At 43.1% G+C, this 21041-nt stretch overlaps 1 long non-coding RNA gene across 1 annotated transcript; it reads left to right on the top strand.

The window, feature by feature from the left end:
• The first annotated feature begins 324 nt into the window (after nt 1–324).
• LOC131195955 (uncharacterized) lies at nt 325–9303 on the top strand. The gene is made up of 3 exons (XR_009154586.1): nt 325–5002; nt 6309–6348; nt 9268–9303. It is a non-coding gene; the product is annotated as an uncharacterized LOC131195955 (long non-coding RNA).
• Nucleotides 9304–21041: the final 11738 nt, after the last annotated feature.

Here is a 21041-nt window from a genome sequence, read left to right as displayed (position 1 = left end):
TGCAGCTGGAACTGTCCTTGCTTCAGTTGTGAGTGAAGATAATTTTGTGCTATCTCTCAGTCAGAGAGAGTAGAAAATTCTGAATTTACCCAAAATAAAAGCTCTTCGGAAAAACAGGATAGATTTTAAAAATGATCCAGCCCCAGAGATTCGCATCTGTTTCCTGAAGGCTTGTTCACCTGATCGTTCATTTTCATTTTCTGATGTTTGCTTTTTGCCTAGCTCTGACAATAAGTGCCATGAGAAAGACTGTATGTTAACAGAGTTGTTAATCTTTTGGCCTAATTCATATGCAGAATGTAGTGTCTCAGGAGGGCCTTTACTGGACCTTAAGGAGAGAAAGAGAAAGTAAGAACATTAGTCCAGAATTTTAGCATGGAAAGGGGCTGGATTTTAACTCCTGAATGGAGTGGTGTGTGATGTTAGTTGAAAGTATTAGCTTAATATTATTTCCATTACTAGATGCAGTTTTGAAGAAAACAATTTCCTTCAATAAATATTTCCACCTAAGGGAAATACCGTATTATTTCAGCTGCTAAGTTGATCCAAAGAGTCATAAAAATGTGAAGACCAGACCAGAAGACTTTCTAGTATACATCATATTTCTAGTCATAGTGGCCATTTTAAAAATTATTTCTAGGAAGCCTACAAGTAGTTCCTGGAAAAATTGGAATTTTTTGTTGTTTCTTCTTTGAGTACCTTGTATTCACAGATTTAATACCCCAAAACAAGGGGAGTTCCACTCTGTTGGTTATGACAGTTGACATCTTTTGCATTACTAACCATTTAGTGGGGGAAAGAAGTGGTGACCACACCATTTAATTGTGTCATTTCAATCTCTGTCTTAATATCTTAATCTCTTTGCCCGCTGCATTTAAATAAACATACTTTCATGAATCCACCCAGTGCGCTAGATTGGATTGTCAGATCTTTTGCAATATAAGAGCATCTTTATTTCATCCTAAATTTTGTTATTTGAGCTCTGCTACTCACACATTTATGGAGGCCCTCAGCTCCTTCTTAACAAGATGTTTCTACTAAATTCTCGGTCCCTCAAAGGACTTGGGAGCTGAGGATCTGAGCATCAGGCAATTTCTCGGCATAAGTATTTAGTGCTTCATTAAGCTACATTTGGTGCTCTGTGCCGAGACTGGGAGGAAACTTTTGCAAATGAAAGAAACCGCACCTCTGATTGGAGTCACTGGAGCTTTGCCCCAACCAGCTCTGCCATCCCAAAATGAGTCTACAATTCCTTTTCAATCCAGAAGCTGACCCTGTTCAGCTTCATCCAACAAAGAGAATAATGACATTCATTCATTCTTACTCTCTTCTTTCAGGCTTCTCTGCCTGCCTATATGGACCTTCTTTCTGTAGTTGACTCCAAAAGCAAGGTAGATAATTCTGTGGTTGTAGTTTAAAGTCGATGTACAGACGTAACCACAATCAGTTTTTTTGGGTAACCTGTTGAGAGAACCTGAATCATTTAATGAACAGTTTGTGGTTCAATCTTTCCTGCAAATCCAGAAATTGAATAAAGTAAGTGATTATTAATGAATTGACATGTGGGGCCAACAGAGCCTATATGTACCTTAGATTTACTTTAGAAATATGTGCCGTAATAAAATAGCTGCAATTTAATCCTCTCACTCTCATCTGCTCTGTTTCTAAAGAGGCTTTTAGAATGATATGGAATTAAGAGCATACTGCTAAAAAAAGTACCGTCCACTAAACTAGGAAGATTCCCCGCTCCCATCCAGCAATAGCTGAATTCATACAACCCATTTAATGTGTTTATTAATTGCCCCAATTTCTGGGTTTCCACCCATACCATGAAACATAAGCCATCCAGGCAACCTAAGCTCAGTCCACACTTGTAAGACACAACATAATTGATTAAGCTTGTAAAAAAATGCAGCCATTATAACTACCCTGGTGAAGCCTGCAAAACAGTAGGTCTGGGATTGTTGAACACATTTAAGCCATCTTGATGCTGTCTAACAAGTTCCCTCCCTCATTCCTCTTTTAAATGTGTTGGGTTTGAGCTACAAGCAGGGCAGTTCAATGGATTTGTCTTTTTGTCTGCTGGATCTCCAGGGCTTTAATTCCAAACAGGGGAAATGATTTCAAGAGGTACTATGAGGAAAGGTGCCCCACATGCATTTGGAAAGCCTGAGAAGTGTTTCTTCTGGTTGTGTGTGTGTGTGTGTGTCTTTAACGAACAGGGACTGTTTTAGATGGGAATTTCTCTGTTCTTTAAACCCATCTTTACTTCAAAGGTCAACCCCAGTCCGCTTACTCTTTTCACTCATTGTTGTGCTCATATGCTCAAGAACCTGAGGAGAAGACATTCATACAGATGGAAAGGCTCATGTTCCACCTACTTGCAAAAGGAAAGGGCTCATTTTAGGGGGAAAGCTTTTTTCTCCTGGAAATGTCTGTCCTGGTTATATCCCAAATCAGCAGCAAATACATATTTACAAAATGGAAGCAACCATATATGAATGAGGAGGCCAGTGGATTTAATGCAGACATAGATCCCATTACAGAAATTATTCTTGCACTCAAGTTCCTCTGAATCAAAAGGTGGGACAGCCTCAGGAAAGCATGATATGTATGTATGTATGTATGTATGTATGTATGTATGTATGTATGTATGTGTCAGAGGTAGGTTTCAGCAGGTTCTGACCAGTTCTGAAGAACCGGTAGCTGAAATGTTGAGTAGTTCAGAGAACCGATAAATACCACCTCTGACTGGCCCCGCCCCCATCTATTCTCTGCCTCCCAAATCCCAGCTGATCGGGAGGAAATGGGGATTTTGCAGTATCCTTCCCCTGGAGTGGGGAGGGAATGGAGTTTTTACAGTATCCTTCCCCTGCCACGCTCACCAAGCTTTGCCATGCCCACCAAGCCACGCCCACAGAACCGGTAGTAAAAAGTTTTGAAATCCACCACTGGTATGTGTGTATATATATAAATATATACAAATATAAATAAGTTACTTTCAAGTGGGGAGAGGTGAAATGTAACCTTATGTCTGAGAAGTTAGCTCAGTTGTGATGAGCGAGTCAGGGATTGGTCTGTTTTTTGCTTTGTGAACTTGCCAGTCACTAACCCTTTGCAAGTCTTGTGTACTCTTTATCTGCCCTAACCTTTCTGAACTCCACAAGATAGGTTTCCATGGGTGGATACCCATACAGGTCCAGGAAAGATCCCTCTGGCATTTAAATAGGTGCTTGTTGAATTCCTAGGCCCTAAATATAATTGAAAATAAATCCACATAATGCAATATATTCCCTGCTAAAGCTTTTTGTGGATGATGACTTTATCTCTGTTTTGCCACCTTAAATCTATTCAATGCCACCTCCCATGTTGTCCCTTAAGAGGACAGATAGTACTGAAATTAGATTCTCATATCTAGTAGTAGAACTTAGAGTGAGTTCTATAGCTTCTTTTTCCTTTAGCTACTGTGTTTAGAAAACTAGGAAACATAATTTGGCTACAACTGGGAAAGGTCGAGTGCAGCATTTTATGGATTTAATTAAGAGAACCCTTAGCTTCTTCAATAATCTATGTACTTGGTAGGATCCAATCCTAGATAAGTTTACTCTGAAGTAAGTGTCATGGATTTCCTAAAATAGTCATTTATGCATGGCTCTGGATATTTCACATTGCTGACCTTTCATTATCTGTCTCATTAATGTAACACACTTTTCTAAGAGGCCATACACTTAGATTGATGTTGACTGATATTAATACGATAAGATTGATGTTGCTCATAATACCCATCCTGCTTCCCTCAAAGGCTGAAAACCAGAACTCATCTGATCACCATCATTCTACTATTTGTTTAGTTCTTTTGGTGAGGTGGTGGTGGGGTACATCACCCTTGTTCCAATAATCCTGTTTTCTTGGCTTTTAAAGCAACGAAGACGAGGGTTATTTAGTTGTCAATTTGGAGACACTCCTGTCCTCCACGTAAAGAGAATTGTATTCAGTGAGGAAAAAGTCACAGGCAGTGGTACAACATACCGTACTTGGTATATACAACATTTCAACTTCAGTCTCAGGTATCCATTCATCTAGCTAGGAGGGAGTTTGTCAGAAATTTTGAAGAGACTGTAATAACAGGAGTGTACACAGGGCTAACTGGCAGCTCACTCAATTGGCAGCACAGACTCCAAACATTATTATGGGTCAGCCGTCAGCGTATTGCTCCTACTACTAATTAAATAAGCAACAGTAAAGTAAAACATGGGTTGTATTCACACATCCATTATCCTGTAGATGGCATTAAGACACAAATACTAGAGGTTTGATTCTCAGTACGACAAAAGTATGAAGGTTTTTCATCTGAAGAAAGCAACAATGGTTACTTAATTGAATAATAACCTTGGTAGCCTAGTCTGAGATTCATGGGATTCTACCTATAAAATATGCTGACCGAAATCCTAAATGTGTTTACCGAATCACTTTTGACTGACTTAACCACTGTTTAATCAATAGACCCAGTTTTTGGGTTTGCCTGACAAAACACTCCAGCCACAAAACACTCAAAATTAAATAGTAATTGGCAAATCTGTGGCTGTTTATGTCCTACAAACCAGCCTCTGTGTCCATAAGGGTTTTTTTCCCCCCAATACAATGCCTTAAACTAGTGGCAGCCTTAGCCTTTTCCGAGCTCAGAACCCCAAGCAAAATTGGGCTTGATTAATTCGTGGCAGAGACACCTTGAGGGAATCTTAGGGCTGAAGAAGTTGAAAAAGTATCCTGAAAGAAGGCAGCAGCCAACTATTTCTTCACCACTGCCAAAGCAATTGCACGGATGTCAACAGGAGTTGTGTTCCCCTTGACAGAGACTTTACCTTTATCTTCGACTTTGATCCACCAGAGCGTTTTAGGACTTCTATTCATCTTCACTTCAGACTACATTTCTCCAGGATTTCTCACCAGAAGCCAGCTCGTACACTGATCTACTTGGCTGCAAGATGCAGGAAAAGAGAAGGTAAGTCCTGCAACAAGTTTCTGCATAGAATGCTGTCCCATCATGGAAGATATAATGCAACCCAGTGTCCCAAAGGTGCTTTTTTTTTATTTTTAGGAGGCAGCTGGATCTTTTTCCCATTCCCCACTATCCTATCAGAGCTGAAGAAGCTTCTTGGAAGAGAAGCCAAACGTTTTCAAAGAAATAACAAAGTCCAGTTGCCTCCTGAAAAAAGCACCTGTGGGGCAACCATGACCTGGATGGCTGAGAATCTCTAGAGCAGGGGTGTCCAAACTTGGTCCCTTTAAGACTTTTGGACTTCAACTCCCAGAGTTCCTCAGCCAGCTTTGCTGGCTGAGGGACTCTGGGAGTTGAAGTCCAAAAGTCTTAAAGGGACCAAGTTTGGACACCCCTGCTCTAGAGGCTAATGCAATGTAACCTTATGCAGGGTTCTAGTTTGGAGATTACTGGTCCAATCCCTCTTTCCCACATTGTGGAACAGAATTTCAATACATGTTACTAAACCTCTAACCTCTTGGAGCTGTAGTACCTCAGTAGGGAAGGAAGGCAGACACCTGTCTCATCTAGATTCAATGGCCATTCTGTAGAGTTCCGGTCACAAAGCTGGAAAAGATATTTAAGAGAGATTGAAGAGCTATGGGCCACTGAACAACAGAGATCAACACTCTGAGACAGCTAGCAGAATGGATTAGTTGTTCTGCAACCAATATAAAGAAGGGGTGAGGAACTTGCAATCTTTGCCGGTTAATGATTTGCAAATGACACAATAAGGGACTTGAGGAACTGTAGCTGAATAATAAACACAAGAAAACAAGTTCTGCCTCTCAAGTACAATAGGCAAATCCTTCAGAGACCTTTTTCAGAGCTTGGTTGCATTTGTAATGTCTGTTATTCATTATGAACAGTACAGTGGTGGGTTTCAAATTTTTTTTACTACCGGTTCTGTGGGGTGTGTGGCTTGGTGGGCATGGCAGGGGAAGGATACTGCAAAATCCCCATTCCCTCCCCACTCTGGGGCCAGCCAGAGCTGGTATTTGCCAGTTTCTCCGAACTACTTAAAATTTCCGCTACCGGTTCTCTGAACTACTCAAATTTTCTGCTACTGGTTCCTCAGAACTGGTCAGAACCTGCTGAAACCCACCTCTGGAACAGTACCTTATGGGGGAGCAGGTTACAAAGAATGAACAAAATAATTTGAAACAGATCAGGAGTAAGTTCGCTAACAAACCATACTTTTATCCTTGGGTCCTGGAGCCCCAGAAGAACTTTACACCTTGAGTATTCTTTCCTTGTCTCCAAACTTCAGGAGTCTCCGGAAAAGGAAGACCACTGGCTTCTTTCTCCAGGTCTGGTGGTGTTGAACTGGGAGTTAATCCAGAAATCAATTCAGAAGGCTAGGATTGGCAGCAGTGGTGAAATCCAAATTTTTTACTACCGGTTCTGTGGGCATGGCTTGGTGGGCGTGGCATGGCTTGGTGGGCGTGGCAGGGGAAGGATACTGTAAAATCCCCATTCCTTCCCCACTTCTGGGGGAAGGATATTGCAACATAACCATTCCCACCCCACTCTGGGGCCAGCCAGAGGTGGTATTTGCCAGTTCTCCGAACTATTCAAAATTTCCGCTACTGGTTCTTCAGAACCTGTCAGAACCTGCTGGATTTCACCCCTGCTCGGCAGGCAATGAATTCTAGTCCGTCCTTAGGCACAAGGCCAGCTGGGTGACCTTGGGCCAGTCACTCTCTCCCTAGCAATGACGAATCACTTTTGAAAAAAAACCTTACTAAGAAAACAGCAGGGATTTACCTTGGAACTAGGAGCCCGCACTGACTCAAAGGCAGGCACACAAGTGTAAAAAAAAAACAACTCGCGGGAAAGCGGGACTCAATCGGATGACAATCCCCAAAATAAATGGAGATGCACCTCGGTCACATGACCGCCGCGATACTTTGGCTGCCGGGAGATCATCGATTCCCACAACGCGCCCCTTTGCTCCTTCCCCGCAATCCGGTTCCTGTTCGCGGACTTTCTGGAGCAGCTCCATCATTCCGTTCCCTTGAAAGTTTCGCAACCCCCCCGCCCCATCCCTCCCGCCCAATCAATGTGGTTTTCGACTTGGACTTCGCTCCATTGCGACCCTAAAATGTACAGGGCACCGGATAAAAAGTTGGAGCGGAGTAACTAGAAGTGAAGGAGCAGGGAACGGCTACACTAAGCAATTACAGTACATTGGAATAATTTGCCCGCTAAGAGGACAGCAAATTTCCGGCCTTGATTTATCCCAGGGCAGAATGATAAGCGCAGCTTTTTTGTTGTTTTAAGGCAGTGAGTTGTGGAAGGAAAAAAAATAACGATAATAGTGAGGGCTTTAAAAAAATTACCCTATCATTACAAATCAAAACAAAGCAAGAAAACACCTATGCTATCGAGATCTTAGCCCCAGAATCTAATTTGGAGGTTTAACGTTCTTTGTATTCCACCCATTTGCTCCATTTAGCAATTTAGTTCGAGCCCAGGAATCTGGTTTAGAGTCAAGGCTCAAAGGCCAAGTACAGCGGAATCCGGGGAGATTAAAAATGTGTGTTATTTTATACTCTTGGTTTTCAATGTCAGTGGGACTTTTTTGTGGGGGTCTGTTCTATTTAAAATTAAGCAGTACTGTGGCTTAAACTGCCTACACCAATTCAGCCCTGCCTTCATTGGCTTGAAAGAAACCCAATGGAAATTATTCCAACATCACTTACAACTAAGAAAATGACATGGAGTGTGGGTGTGATCTAGAATTGGCTGTGCTTAGTTTGCCAATTGCAGCCAACTCCTTGTTGTTGTTGTTGTTGTTGTTGTTGTTGTTGTCGCGACCCCATGGACAACATTCCTCCAGGCCTTCCTGTCCTCTACCATCCTCTGGAGTCCATTTAAACTCATGCCTACTGCTTCAGTGAGTCCATCGAGCCACCTCGTTCTCTGTCGCCCCTTCTTTTGCCTCAATCTTTCCCAGCATTAGGCTCTTCTCCAGTGAGTCCTTCTTTCTCATTAGGTGGCCAAAGTATTTCAGTTTCATCTTCAGGATCTGACCTTCTAAAGAGCAGTCAGGGTTGATCTCCTCTAGAACTGACTTGTTTGTTCGCCTTGCAGTCCAAGGGACTAGCAGGAGTCAACTCCTTGGAATGTCCAAAGATTTTGTTTCATGGAGTGAATAGATACACTTTGCCTTCCAAATCAGAAGGTCCATACGAGTTTTAACTATTTTTGCTGAAGACCTTAAGGTTTTGGTCGGTTTCCTAATTGAAATTCATAGGGCTTACTTCTGAATAATCCTATATAGAATTGCACTGTAAATATATTTTAGGGGGAAAAAATCTCTTCTGTTCAGCTTCCTTGCCAATGGGAAAAGGTTTCTAAGGAACATTAAAAATTGCCATTTCCGTATTGGAACAATGGCTAATCATTGTTGGATCAGTGTTTCCCTATTAGGATCACCATTTACTTAGTTTTGAGGTAACGAAACATAACTCTCATCTCCCTCCCAGGTCATTTGGATGACTCGCATGTAAGAAAACTTCACTCTTGGGGGGTGGGTATAAATGCTATCCTTTGAAATATTGTTTTCTTTTTGGGATTAGAGCCTGCCCATCTTTTGCTTACTTTACTTCCCCAATTGTAATTCGTTTTGCTTTATTTTAAAGCATTTTTTAAAAAAAATTAGTCAGCAACTAAAATGTTTAGTTATGTACATATGTAATTCCACCCACTGCTTGCATGACATTAATTGCAGTCTCACAAACTATTTCAGAGCAATCTATTCCATTGAGCTAAATGGGGCTATTTTGAATTAATGACTTGGGGCTGTGACCTTTCTAAAGCAGGCCACAATGTTTTTAGTAAGATGTCATAGCCCCAGGCCAGCGCTAATGTCCTATTGATTCTTCAGTTCTTAAACTGTCTTCTATCTCCACTGCAGAAGAAGATGTGTTGACCTCTGCTCAACTTGGTTGATTGCTATAAACCCCCAAATGTTTGCTCAGTTATCTGGGTTAAAACTTCCTTTCCATGCTGATTCTTCTGACTTTCCCTGTTAATATAGTATGTTTATTCAGGTAGCTGTTTTCATTTGTTTATTTATTGTATCTGCATAACAGTCTTGAGAGGAAGGCCACAGTTCCATCAAACATATCAGAAGCCAGCTATCCAAATGCATATTTTTTTTCAAAGCTATGATACCACATGTGTTTAAATAAACTTCTTAAAAGTCTCATTGGTTTCTATAGAAAAGAAGCTGGCTCTTCCTTTGAACAGTCTTTTCCATGTTCTCCATGTGACACCAACCTTGTTCACAACTGAGTGCAGGAAGAATGTGTTTTTAAATACCAACAAGGTGTGAAGGATGAGCTCAGTGAAGAAATGATTTACCAGAACAAAGGTATTCAGAAAATGAATGGGAGTCAGTCAACATAATCTGAATTCCCTTTATTTTGATGAGAAAAGTCAATTTCATTGCTTTCTGTTTTAATTGAAGGGAAATGAATGTAGTGTAGTTAGCAGAATGAGAGAGATGAAAAGTTAAATCTAAATCACCAGACTTGTCTCTCCTGCAGCAGCACAGGACTGAGTTCTCATTGTTTTGCTTCATGTGTTGATATTTGTAATTGAATTCAGAAGTGTCATCAATGTCATCATGAGTAAATTCAGTAAATGAGAAATTTCACATCAAGAAATCTTTGCCTTGAAGAGATGGGGGATTGAAAAGAAAATATATTCGATTGGCAACACCACATGAAAAGGAGGAAAGTGAGTTCTGTCAAAACTCATGGGGCTAGAAGATGTATGCTAGATGGTGATGTATGCTAGATGATGTATGCTCATGGTGCTAGAAGAAGAAGAACTTTCAAATATGCATTAATGCCATGTAGGAAGAAATACTATTCCAGGGATAACTATAGGCTCACATTTTAATGAAGGATGCCAGGCTTCTTCTCCTTCCTTCCCTGCCTCTGGAGACAACTGTAAATGTTACCACGATTGAATTTCATCCTAATAGTTAAGGTTGAAAGAAATGGCTTTCTTGTATATATGTGTTGAGGGTCTTCTTGGCAATATTTGGGGCAGCTTGGCCTCTTTAGGGCAACTTTGAGTGGAAGTTGAATGTCACCTGCTTATTAGAGACTGAATTAAATGACGATTCAGAAGTCTTGATGAATGAGGTTGAGGCAAGACTCACATTTTCACTCCTTCTACCTGGAGAACTCCCAGTTCTACTCTGACATATAGATTTGGTAAATTTAACAATTATATCTAGCGATTTTAAGTCTGACTAAGATAGGAAAAGGTAGGTGGGAAAAATGCACAACAGTAAAAGAAAAGTGAAGGTTTGGTTGTTGTTGTTTTTTTTACAAAGAAGACCTCACCCCTTACAAAGTTGCTCCAGATATATCGGGCAGCCTATGTACACAACAGTCCAGTCATAAGGGGGTGGCTCCAGGTCCTGTCCCTATTCTTGACTTCCAGTAAGGGCACCCAAGTTTTTTTCCATGAAAGGTTGAATTCAGGTCTTAAAAATAGGATTTTGTTTTTTCCTTATTTTTTTTAAAGTATCTCGCTATTGGTTAGCATGTGTTTATTTATCTGCTTCTAAACTTTACCTTATGGAAGAAGGTGGAACATTGCTTTCCAAATCAGAAAGTTTTTAGGATAATTGAGTTACATGTCAATCACGGTCTTAAAGAGGTATTTCCCAATTTCACATTTTTTGTATTGTTTTGTTCTCCTTCCATTGCAGTCTGCTCCAGAACAAATCTGTCTGCTTATACCTGATTCAGAGAAAGGTCCTCAAAAACCTTTGCTACAATTCTCATCTACTGGATTAACTCAAATGTCTAGTTTTGCATAAGGCACTGAGAGCACCAACAAGCCAACTAGCTGAGCTTTGGGTACTTAACTTTTGAAGAAACTGTAGTTTAATTAACCATGGGTAAGCATGTTTTCTGAACACAAGCAGTGGGATTTTATTTCCATTATGGCACAGTTGGATGGCAAACGGTTTGAGTCCATATGTTAATAGAGTTAATCTCCCCAAATTATGAACCAGCCATTTATTCCTGCTTCCAGACTACTGAGCCTACGCATGCACTAAGAGAACTAAGAAGCCATAGAGACTTATTCCCAAACAGTGGTAGAAAGAATTGCAATTGTTGGAAGCAGGCATTTTGAAATATTCCAATAAAAAAGTAACAATGGCTAGAGAAATTAGGTTCCATCGATCACAATAGGAATTGCTCCTAGGCTTTGGGGCTGCAATTCTAAAGGGGACTTGCGTTAGAACAACAGTGCTTCGCTGTAAATCACACAAATTAAAACATAATCGCTAGTGTTGGAGACAACCACATTTTCACCACTTTTTTTTTTCTTTCGTCCTTTCACTGGTGATTTCGAAACACCAGTTTTCCCTCGGGATGGTAATAGATTGTTGAAGCTAGCATTTTTATAGACATTTGAATCCCTCTCTCAATAAAACTAGCTTGGTTTTATAATTTATAATTTTCTCCCTATCTGAAAAAGTTGACATTGCCCTTGATCAGAAAGATCACTTATTCTAGTGACTCTGCCCTGGAGCGCAGTGCAAAAGCTGCGATGCTTTGCTCCCTATTTCTTCCTTAAGCGTCATCACCTCTTTTCCCACCCCCCTGGTCAAGCGATGGTTCACACTTAGCCTCCTAACTATGTTGTCTCCCGCAACCGATTTCTGATGCATCCGCCGCCGTTATGCTGAGCTTTCTACCACCTACTCGGCAAGACCTTCTCGAATCGAAAGTCACTTCTTCCACGGTAAGGGAACGAAGGATGGCAGCCCTTTGCCGTATAACTAGTCAAAATAAAATAATAAAATAAAATAAAATAACCTACGGCAGGCCGAGCCATTGACACAAAGTTCTTATATGTGCGCAGGCAATATTCACCTGCTCGTAGCAGCTTGGAGCTTTAGGGAGTTTGTGGCAGGGCTGACCCCCTACCCCACAACACTTTCCTCTCTGGACCAGCCGACTCAGCCGCTTGGGAAAAATGTGTCGCGGGGGGGGGGTCCCTCTCTCCCTGCCTGTTGAAGGGGGCAAAAAGGGAGGGTCCCTCCGTACAAGCACGCCTGCGAGGGAGGGCGTCGCCTCTCTTGTAATGCTATTATCGTTGCCTTGGCAACCGAAGAGCTCCTTGCTGTTGGAATGAAGCTTGCAACAATGGTTGGTGAAAGGGAAATCGGTAATTGGGTACCAGAGACATATCGGCATCTCTCGGCTCCAGCAAGAACCAGGGATCAACGTGGGCTGCAATCAGAAAAAAATGATCTATTGGCGCAACGACCCCGGCATCTTCGAGGTAGCAGGAGCTTCCGGAGAGGAGGGGAGGAAGCAGCCTGGAGAAGGGCGAGCGCTGACTCCGAACTGCAGGCTCGGCGGCCAGATTGAAAGGCCGAGTTTACACGACGCGGCCGCAAACGGATCAAAGAAAACTTAAGCGAGTGTGTATTCCCTTCAGTCCTGGGACTAGGCCGGGCACAGTGTGCGGCGAACCTAAAATGTTGGGTTAAACGAATAAGCCTATTCCCCTACTTCCACGGGGAAGTGGACTCTGTAAGAACGCTCCCCCACCAAAAAAAAAAAAGAAAGAAAGAAAGAAAGAAAAGAAAAATTTTTTTAAAACAAAAACAAAAAACAGATCCTCCCCCATCATTTGCTACAGAAACAATGACCGGAGGGGGGAGGGGGAGCCTTTTCTGGTGTTATCGCTGCCCCTGCCTGAATTCGCAGTTTTTCTCGCGGTAAAGCTAACAACTTTGCGGCACAGCAGCCGAGATAAATTTAAAAATCTTCGGGGGACGGGGAATGGTAAAAAAACACCAAGTCAGCCCATCTTTTCGCGGGATCCTTCAGAAGGTACGGCCCGCTGCTTTTCGGCGGAGAAAATCAAGTGCTCCCTCCTTTTCTGTTAATCTGCGGTAGCCCATCTCCATCTTCATCCAGTTCACGAACAGAGTTCCGGGGAAAGAAAATAATTTCCAGAGTCTTTGGTTATCTTGATTTACGAGTAAGGAGTAGATACACCGAGTCCTCATTAAGGCAATAAGGATAGGCGCATTCTTACAGGAATGTAAATCGGTCATTGGGACTCAGCGAAACTTATTCCCGAATAGAATTGTGCTGCGTTACCTTTCATCTTAAGTTAACTATGCATTCATCAAAAGCCTGTTTTCCAGAACGTGCGCTTGCAATATACAAACTATGATCAGTCTGGGAGAGTGGAGAAAAATAGTAACAGGGAACATTACTAGGGATACCCGATCTGAGATGTAAATAATCCATATGACCGCTAGGTGGCCTGCCATCTCGTGGTTATCCGGATTTCCCCCCCTAGTGGTTCAAGACACATTAGTGTTCATCACTATCTACTGTATTCCTGCATTAAAAATGCAGGAAAAATAAAAACTTTTTACAAAATAAAAATGTACTTCTTCACTATATGATTGTAATTAGTCCACGGGATAAAAAACACACAGGTATAATTTTCAAATGATTATAAGAAATACGGGTAAGCTGATTTTCATATGAACCTCAACAATGCTTTACTCAGAAGGAGGAGGAGGAGTATTAGCAATATGGACTGCCCTGGTATAAATATTTCGAGGTAAGTGCACAGCTACATTTCAGTGGCTTATGGCGAGTTTAAACAATACTGTAAGAAAATGGGGGGGGGAGAAAGGAAGCGCACACTTGTTTATTGCATTCAATAACGCTAAGCAAAAATATACAGAATACAGTAACTTGTCTGTTCCTGGGAATTGGCAGCTTTGTCTCATATCTAGAAAGCCGATCTGATTTTAGTTCATTCTGTCAAGGTCGTGTCTCCTTCAGCCCTTCAGCCTGACTGGAAGAATAGCCTTAAGGAGAAGATTTCCTTCCTTCCTTAAATCAAATTAATGAAGTCCTGTCCTCATCAAGAAAGACTTTCTTTGGGGAATTCCCTATTGAAGCATCAAGACTGAGAGACTGACCTGCGTTATTTAATCTTGTCACTGCCCCTCCTCTCATAGAAGGAAAGCACTTATGATCAGGTATCCGTCCTCCACAATGAATATTCTCAATTAGATGCGCAGAGATATGTTGGATGAAAACAACTCTTGGCCCACTCAGGATTAACCATACCATCAGGCAAAATGGGACTAGCAATTCACCTGTTCTGAAAGGTATATAAATTACTTGGGAGTAAACCTCTTTGGACTCAGTGGGACTTTGAGTATATCTTTGCAGAGGGTTCTGGTAATTGTTCCAGAACATAAGTTCCCATAGATTCTGATTCTTGCTTTGCCCCAAGATTCCACTTCCCTTTCTAGTGGTGATGGTGGTAATGGCAGAATCTGGGATTCTTGGCCAATTTTGGAAACTCAGTAGGATCAGACTGTTTAGGACTCGAATGGCAGAACTCTTGGGTATTCCAAGATTTAGGATAAACTAGGAAATCAAGAAAGCATCCTGTTAGAAGCCAATCAAATCACTTCCTTAATTCTATCAAGAAAATCTTAGGTATATAGGCACTAGGAGTCAAATAAGTCCAGGAGTCTTTTTCTGTTGCAAATGAGTGGTAGCTACAGCCAAGCCAGGGAATGAAAGGAAAGGCACTCAGAATACCAACCTTAAGAAAATCACAGACAGGAAAGAGGCCCCAGCCCAAGATGGACAACTAGGGTTGGAAGATACGGAAAATAAAAGGTCAAGATTGGTGGCTGGGTGTGTGTGTCAAATGCACATAACAAGCAAGGGGAGCAAGGGAACAATTGCATAGTTATGATGGATACCTGGATTATTTTTTAAAAAAATCACACCTTGCAACAGCATAGTGGACAAATTGCACTACTTTGAACTGCAAGGGAAGATGTGGGACTTTGGTTTCTTGACTGGCCCAGTCTTCATTTCTGATGCAGGGAAAGTCTGTCTTTTAAGAGAAGGAAAGCCAGGAAGGTGCAGCCTCTAGCACAGAAGCAGGTCATTTGGAAGAGCTGGTAACCCTTTTCTATATCTCAGGCCATCCTGACGGAGCTCTGCTCCAGATCACAGAGGATCCACTGGCTTGGCTTCCTTTCTGCCTAGAGTAATAATAGCCTCTCCTCAAATTGGTGGGAAAGAGGCTGCCTGACTGGAGGCACCAGCCCATCAGTGCTTGTAGCCTATGGAGGAATTGGTAGCACGGCATAAAATCTCCCTGGAATAAGCTAAGGCAGGGATGACATTGGGCCCTAAGGGCAGGGGCACTCTCCTTAAAAGAGGTTGCAACAGGAATTCCAAGACAAAGGTGGATCTGCAGCCCCCTTGTCTGCCCCACTGGTGAAATCCAATTTTTTTTACTACTGGTTCTGTGGGTGTGGCTTGGTGGGCGTGGCAGGGGAAGGATACTGCAAAATCTCCATTCCCACCCCACTCCAGGGGAAGGATACTGCAAAATCTCCATTCCCATCCCACTCTAGGTCCAGCCAGAGGTTGTATTTGTCGGTTCTCTGAACTACTCAAAATTTCTGCTACCGGTTCTTCGGACTGCTCAAAAGTTCCGCTACTGGTTCTCCAGAACCTGTCAGAACCTGATGGATTTCACCCCTGATCTGACCCATAATAAAGTCAGCGTGATTTCTCCCAGGTTAAAGATCTTGGAAGATCGGTCCCAAAAGCTTTTAAACTCCAGCAGCTTTGCCTTCCCTTCATCTCTGTCGGCTCCGACTCCCATCATCCCCTAGCAGACCCGTTCCAATCCACACACCTGGAGAGAGCCGTGACTTAGCGGAGGCCAAGTTGTCGAAGGGCAGAGCCGAGGCTCCCAAAAAACAACAAAAAAACAAACAAACAAAAAACTTCCAAGCGAGGGTCAGTCGGGCTACTGAACCCAGATGAAGTGGGGGGGGGAACTCCTCGGTTGTGTAGCTCCGATCTTAGAGCTGGCCTGAATTGATGCTCCCGGAGGGGAAGCCTGAAGCCAGCTCGGATTCTTCTTCCGTGTCCTCTCCAGCTTGGGAGTGGGGGCGGAGGGGGAGAGCCCCCCCCCGGTACTTCCTTAAATCTGGGCAGCGGATCACAAGTAACCAGATCTGCAGGGGGGTCAATAGTGCAAACGTTTTAAGACTAATGTTTATTTTAAAAAGCGAGTGGTGCTGCCTAGCTCCGTTTCTGCCCTGTGCCAGAGCCTTAATGGCTTTTGCAGGCCCACCGGAGCAAATAACTGCAGGCAGCCCAAGGACCTACCGCGGGGAAGAGGAGGGACGGTGCCCCCTCCTCCCCGGGCTCCCCTGCGGATCCTCGTCGTCTTCCAAGCGGACTGTCGGAGGGAACCGTGCAGGCGAAGCTCTCGCCCGGAAAGGCGGCGAGGGAGGGAAGGAGAGATGGTTTCAGAAGCGGGCGGGTGGAAGAAGCAGCGTCGGCAGAGACCGGGTTGAATTGGTTAGGGGGTGTCTGCAAAGTTGGTCGAAAGAGTCAAGATTGGGGCCACTCCGGGGTGATCGCCGCTTCTCCTGTTTCGTGTTTCACTCCTTGCAGAGAAGACGGCCAACCCACCCCACCCCAAACCGAAACCAAACACGAAGTACAGTCAATAAAAAGTGATGCGTTTCCAAGCTGCTTTTTTTTTTTTTTTGCTTCTCCCGCGTTGGCCTGCAGAAGACGGAGCGGAAAAGCAGAGAAGGAAAGCGGGTCTCCTCGGCTGACGGGTTCCCTGCCTCCAGATCGTCCTTATGAGAGGCTGCTCCCCCCCACCCCCCCGCGTTCCCGAAAACGGAGCCATCTAGCAGTCCATCCACTGGGTGACATGTAGCTTTACTAGTTTGGGACTTAGGAACTGTATGGTCTTCCTCGGATGGGCAAAATAAACTAGTCACACTTTACCTTTGCAAATCCATCCAAACATAGTTAGCTTACAGTGGGTAACATTTGGGGTCAGGGCCATATTAAACCATAAAGCAGTGGTGAAATCCATTTTTTACTACCGGTTCTGTGGGTGTGGCATGGTGGGCGTGGTGTGGCATGGTGAGTGTGGCACGGGAAGGATATTGGAAAATCTCCATTCCCTCCCTACTCTGGGGCCAGCCAGAGATGGTATTTGCCAGTTCTCCGAACTACTCAAAATTTCCGTTACCGGTTCTCCAGAACCTGTCAGAACCTGCTGGATTTCACCCCTGCCATAAAGGGCTAAAAAGGCTATCTCATCATACTCTAGTAAGTTAAAATACAGTTGCCTAATTTGCAAGTCAGTAGATAGTACAGTAGATTGGGGGGGAAGCACAGCCCTGAACTGGATGTACATAAGGCAGAAATTCATAAATGAGGTGTCTGGTTCAGGCAATCATTCAGGAGTGTTTCTGCATTTCCTTCTTATCTTGCTTCTTTGCAAATATTCTAGGGTTCACAAATCAGAGTCTAAAATCCTGGGCTAAAGGGCAGGAGTAAGTTTCCTGCTTAACAAAACTACAAGTAGCCAAATAGTTGATTTGATAATTACAAATCAATAACTGCATTTTGTATCACAGATATTCATTGTTTTGGAATAAATGACCTCAAAGGAACTTAAAAGTGACTTCCAACTATCTAAGTCATGATAATCAAAAGAGTATTATCAGATTATAGGGAGGAAATCTACACACCATTTTAAAAAGATACTAACGTACCAGAAACAAGCATATTTTTGTGATAATGAACCTGCTTTTTTGTCTCTCTGACCCTTGCCTTTTAAGGTTACAACTAATGTTATAGTTTGTAAAGACACACACAGTGCAACCACAATTAGACCTAAAACATTTTTAAATCACACAATTTCATTATATTGTATTCTTTAATAACTGTTTCTTCTAAGGTGAGGGAATAAATAGATTTAAAAGAATGCATAACTTTTGGAATCTCTTTTTTTCAGTCTTTTTTTTTATAAATAAGAACCACAGCAGTCATAGTCAAAATTTTTCTTTTAAGGAAAGAAAAATGAAAGTTGTTTTAGGGAGGGCTGCATCTACTTCTTAAGCCATGGGTCATTTTGCAATGGCATTTGTAGGAAAGACAACTATTACAGGTGCCATTACAACACTGCAAAATCCATTTGCAAGCTGACCACTGTTTTCCCTTTGATGAATTTGTGTAAAGCCAGGAAACTAAGATTTAATTAATAAATTGTAGTCTTCTCTCCTCGTCCTGCATGCACAGCCGGACCCAGCCAGAGATATTATCCTTGGTTGTTGTTTCCCTCTCTCTCTCTCTTCCTGCAGGCAGCAGTCTGCCTGGACAGTTTAATCACCAGCTGTAGCGTGACAGATAGAACCAGGATGGGGAAAAGAATGTGCCTTAATTTTGCCAAAGATTTTGATCAGATGGTCCTCCTAGAGAAAAACACATTGCAAGTCCAGCCACAGAGGCCCATACATTTTGTACTAGAAACTGGTGGAGGTGGTGGAAATAGGGTGCTGCACAATCCTTTGCATGTCTCTGATGTCAGCTCCACTGAATTCAAGGGTGCTTATTCCCACCTTGGAGCGGATCACAGGGCTCAAGTATTGAAGAGAAGGGAAGGAAGAGGAAGCAGCAGCTTCCTTGAGCAGTTTTACATTGCCTTGCGATTCCCAAGAGGTCGTGAGAAGTTAATTTCCTGTCGGCTTTTAATGCCAAGAGGATCTGCTGATGTCTGTTAAACAACCAAGAAGCACAAATGGAAACCAGTTCAGTCAAAGTACAGTTAGACAAAGAATATTTACTGCCTCCCTCCAATCCCTCACCTCCTTCAGGTGACTGGATGAGCAATAGGATCTGACTTGTTGTAGGAGTGCGAGAAGGCTTGGCAGGGGTTTGATGAAGGCGGATGGTTTTCTGTGTTCCAGGCAGCTGATGCTGGCATTGCTAATCATGCAAAACCAGAGTTTATTTAACAGTGGTTTCTTGATTCAGCCCAAGTTGGTTGACAGCGCCCAAAGCTGTAAACCAAAGCACAAAGAACCACACCATAACTTAGCATCACACATGAACTAACCAATTTCCTTGACTGCTGGATGCCATTCACTGATCATCAGTGCCCCAAGTGTGAATCCTTCTGGTCTTTCTACCTCTGACCAGAAACTCGTGTATCTCTGGGCTGGCTTTTTTTCAGCCTGTGCTCATTTTTATGGCTTAGTTCTCAAAGTTAGAGACTCTGATGTTCTTGGTTCACATCTAGAATCAAAAGGTATCCAAAGAACATTCCAGTGGGGGGAGGGGGTTTAAGGTGCTCCGTTTTAATCCCAGTCTATCCCCAACCCATTTTCTTATAAGGCTGCTCAGGGGTGAAATGTAAAATTTGTTACTACCGGTTCTGTGGGCGTGGCTTGGTGGTGGTGGGGTAATGTGACTGGGTGGGCATGGCCAACTTTTTTTTATACTTTTAAAAATATTTTTTTCTACAACCTCTTCGGCTGAAGAGCTTGTAGAAAACATGTTTTTAAAGGGTTCTGATGATCAGGCAACTCAGCTGGGATCGCCAGAGGAAAAAAAGCTTTTCAAGGGTTCTGACGATCCCAGATGAGCCGCGCGATCATCAGAGGTTTTTTTTTTAACTTTTAAAAGCATTTTTTCGGCAGAAGAAAAAATGCTTTTAAAAGTAAAAAAAACCCCAAACTCTGATGATCGCGCGGCTCAGCTGGGGCGGCAGGGATTTTTGCTACTGGTTCTCTGAACCACCTGCCACCATCGCTACTGGATCGGGCGATCCGGTCCGAACCGGTAGCATTTCACCCCTGAGTCTGCCTTTGAAGACCTGACTGTACACTCCCTTACTCAAAATGCTTCACTTCTAAAGGTAAAGGTTCCCTTCACCCATATGTGCTAGTCGTTCCTGACTCTAGGGGGCGGTGCTCATCTCCGTTTCAAAGCCGAAGAGCCAGTGCTGTCCGAAGATGTCTCCGTGGTCATGTGGCCGGCATGAATCAATGCCAAAGGCGCATGGAATGCTGTTACCTTCCCACCAAAGGTGGTCCCTATTTTTCTACTTGCATTTTTTATGTGCTTTCGAACTGCTAGGTTGACAGAAGCTGGGACAAGTAACGGGCGCTCACCCCTGTTATGCTGCACTAGGAATTCAAACCATTAAACTGCTGACCTTTTGACCACCGAACTGCCGACCTTTTGACAAGCTCAGCATCTTAGCCACTGAGCCACCGCAACCCACCTCTATGAGTATTTTAATCAAAAGGATCCCTTTGATCATCTTGCAATTTACCTAACTCCATACATGAAAAATCTTTTACAATAAAGATTACTCTTCCATTTTGAGAAAGATGTAGTGGGCTACTGTTCCTAGGAGAGCAGACTAGGAATGATGGGAATTGCAGCCTGTCACATTCAGAGTGCACTGGATTGGGGGAGGATGTTAGAACACAAACCATTGAAGGTCAAATGGATTCCCCAACCTTGTTCCTCCTTTAGAATGTTTATGCAACATACTCATTATATTTATAACTGCGCATGCCTTTTTGGGCCCCAGCAAGAGGACCGGGAAAGGGGAAAGGAAAAAGCTGAACTTTGAAAGCGCACCATCCTGGGACTCTGATTAAGAAGGTGCTTTGTGAAGTATTGGCAAAACAGAGGCCTCTCCTGCCTCCCTACTGCTTCTCTGTCTTTTTCCAAGGCAGGATTGAAGAGGCTGATGTATGAGATCCCAGGCTGTTACAATGGGCCTCCCTCAACCAGCAACCTTTCGCTTCACCAGCAAGAGAAGTCCTTGAAATCCACTATAAGGAAGTGCCCCCCCCTCCCTCTCTGCAGCAAGTAAAGGCAGATACTACTGTGCCTGGAGAGAGGCGCAACTGAAAACAAGTCAATGTCAAGATGGGGGAGGGGAAGCCTTGTTGTATGTTATTTGGGTGTCCAGCAGGCCCACATTAATGCAACACTGCAGTGAAAAGAGTTCATCAATGCAAAGAGCGCTATGAAAAGCACTTCCATGCACTGAGAAATGATGATTCTCAAATCCCATATAAAGAACAAGTTGCTCCCCTAAGCCAGGGGTCTCC

This window comes from Ahaetulla prasina, chromosome 3 (genome assembly GCF_028640845.1).
Source record: "Ahaetulla prasina isolate Xishuangbanna chromosome 3, ASM2864084v1, whole genome shotgun sequence".
In the NCBI taxonomy this organism is placed as follows: Eukaryota; Metazoa; Chordata; class Lepidosauria; order Squamata; family Colubridae; genus Ahaetulla; species Ahaetulla prasina.
This window is presented reverse-complemented; position numbering and strand designations above follow the sequence as displayed.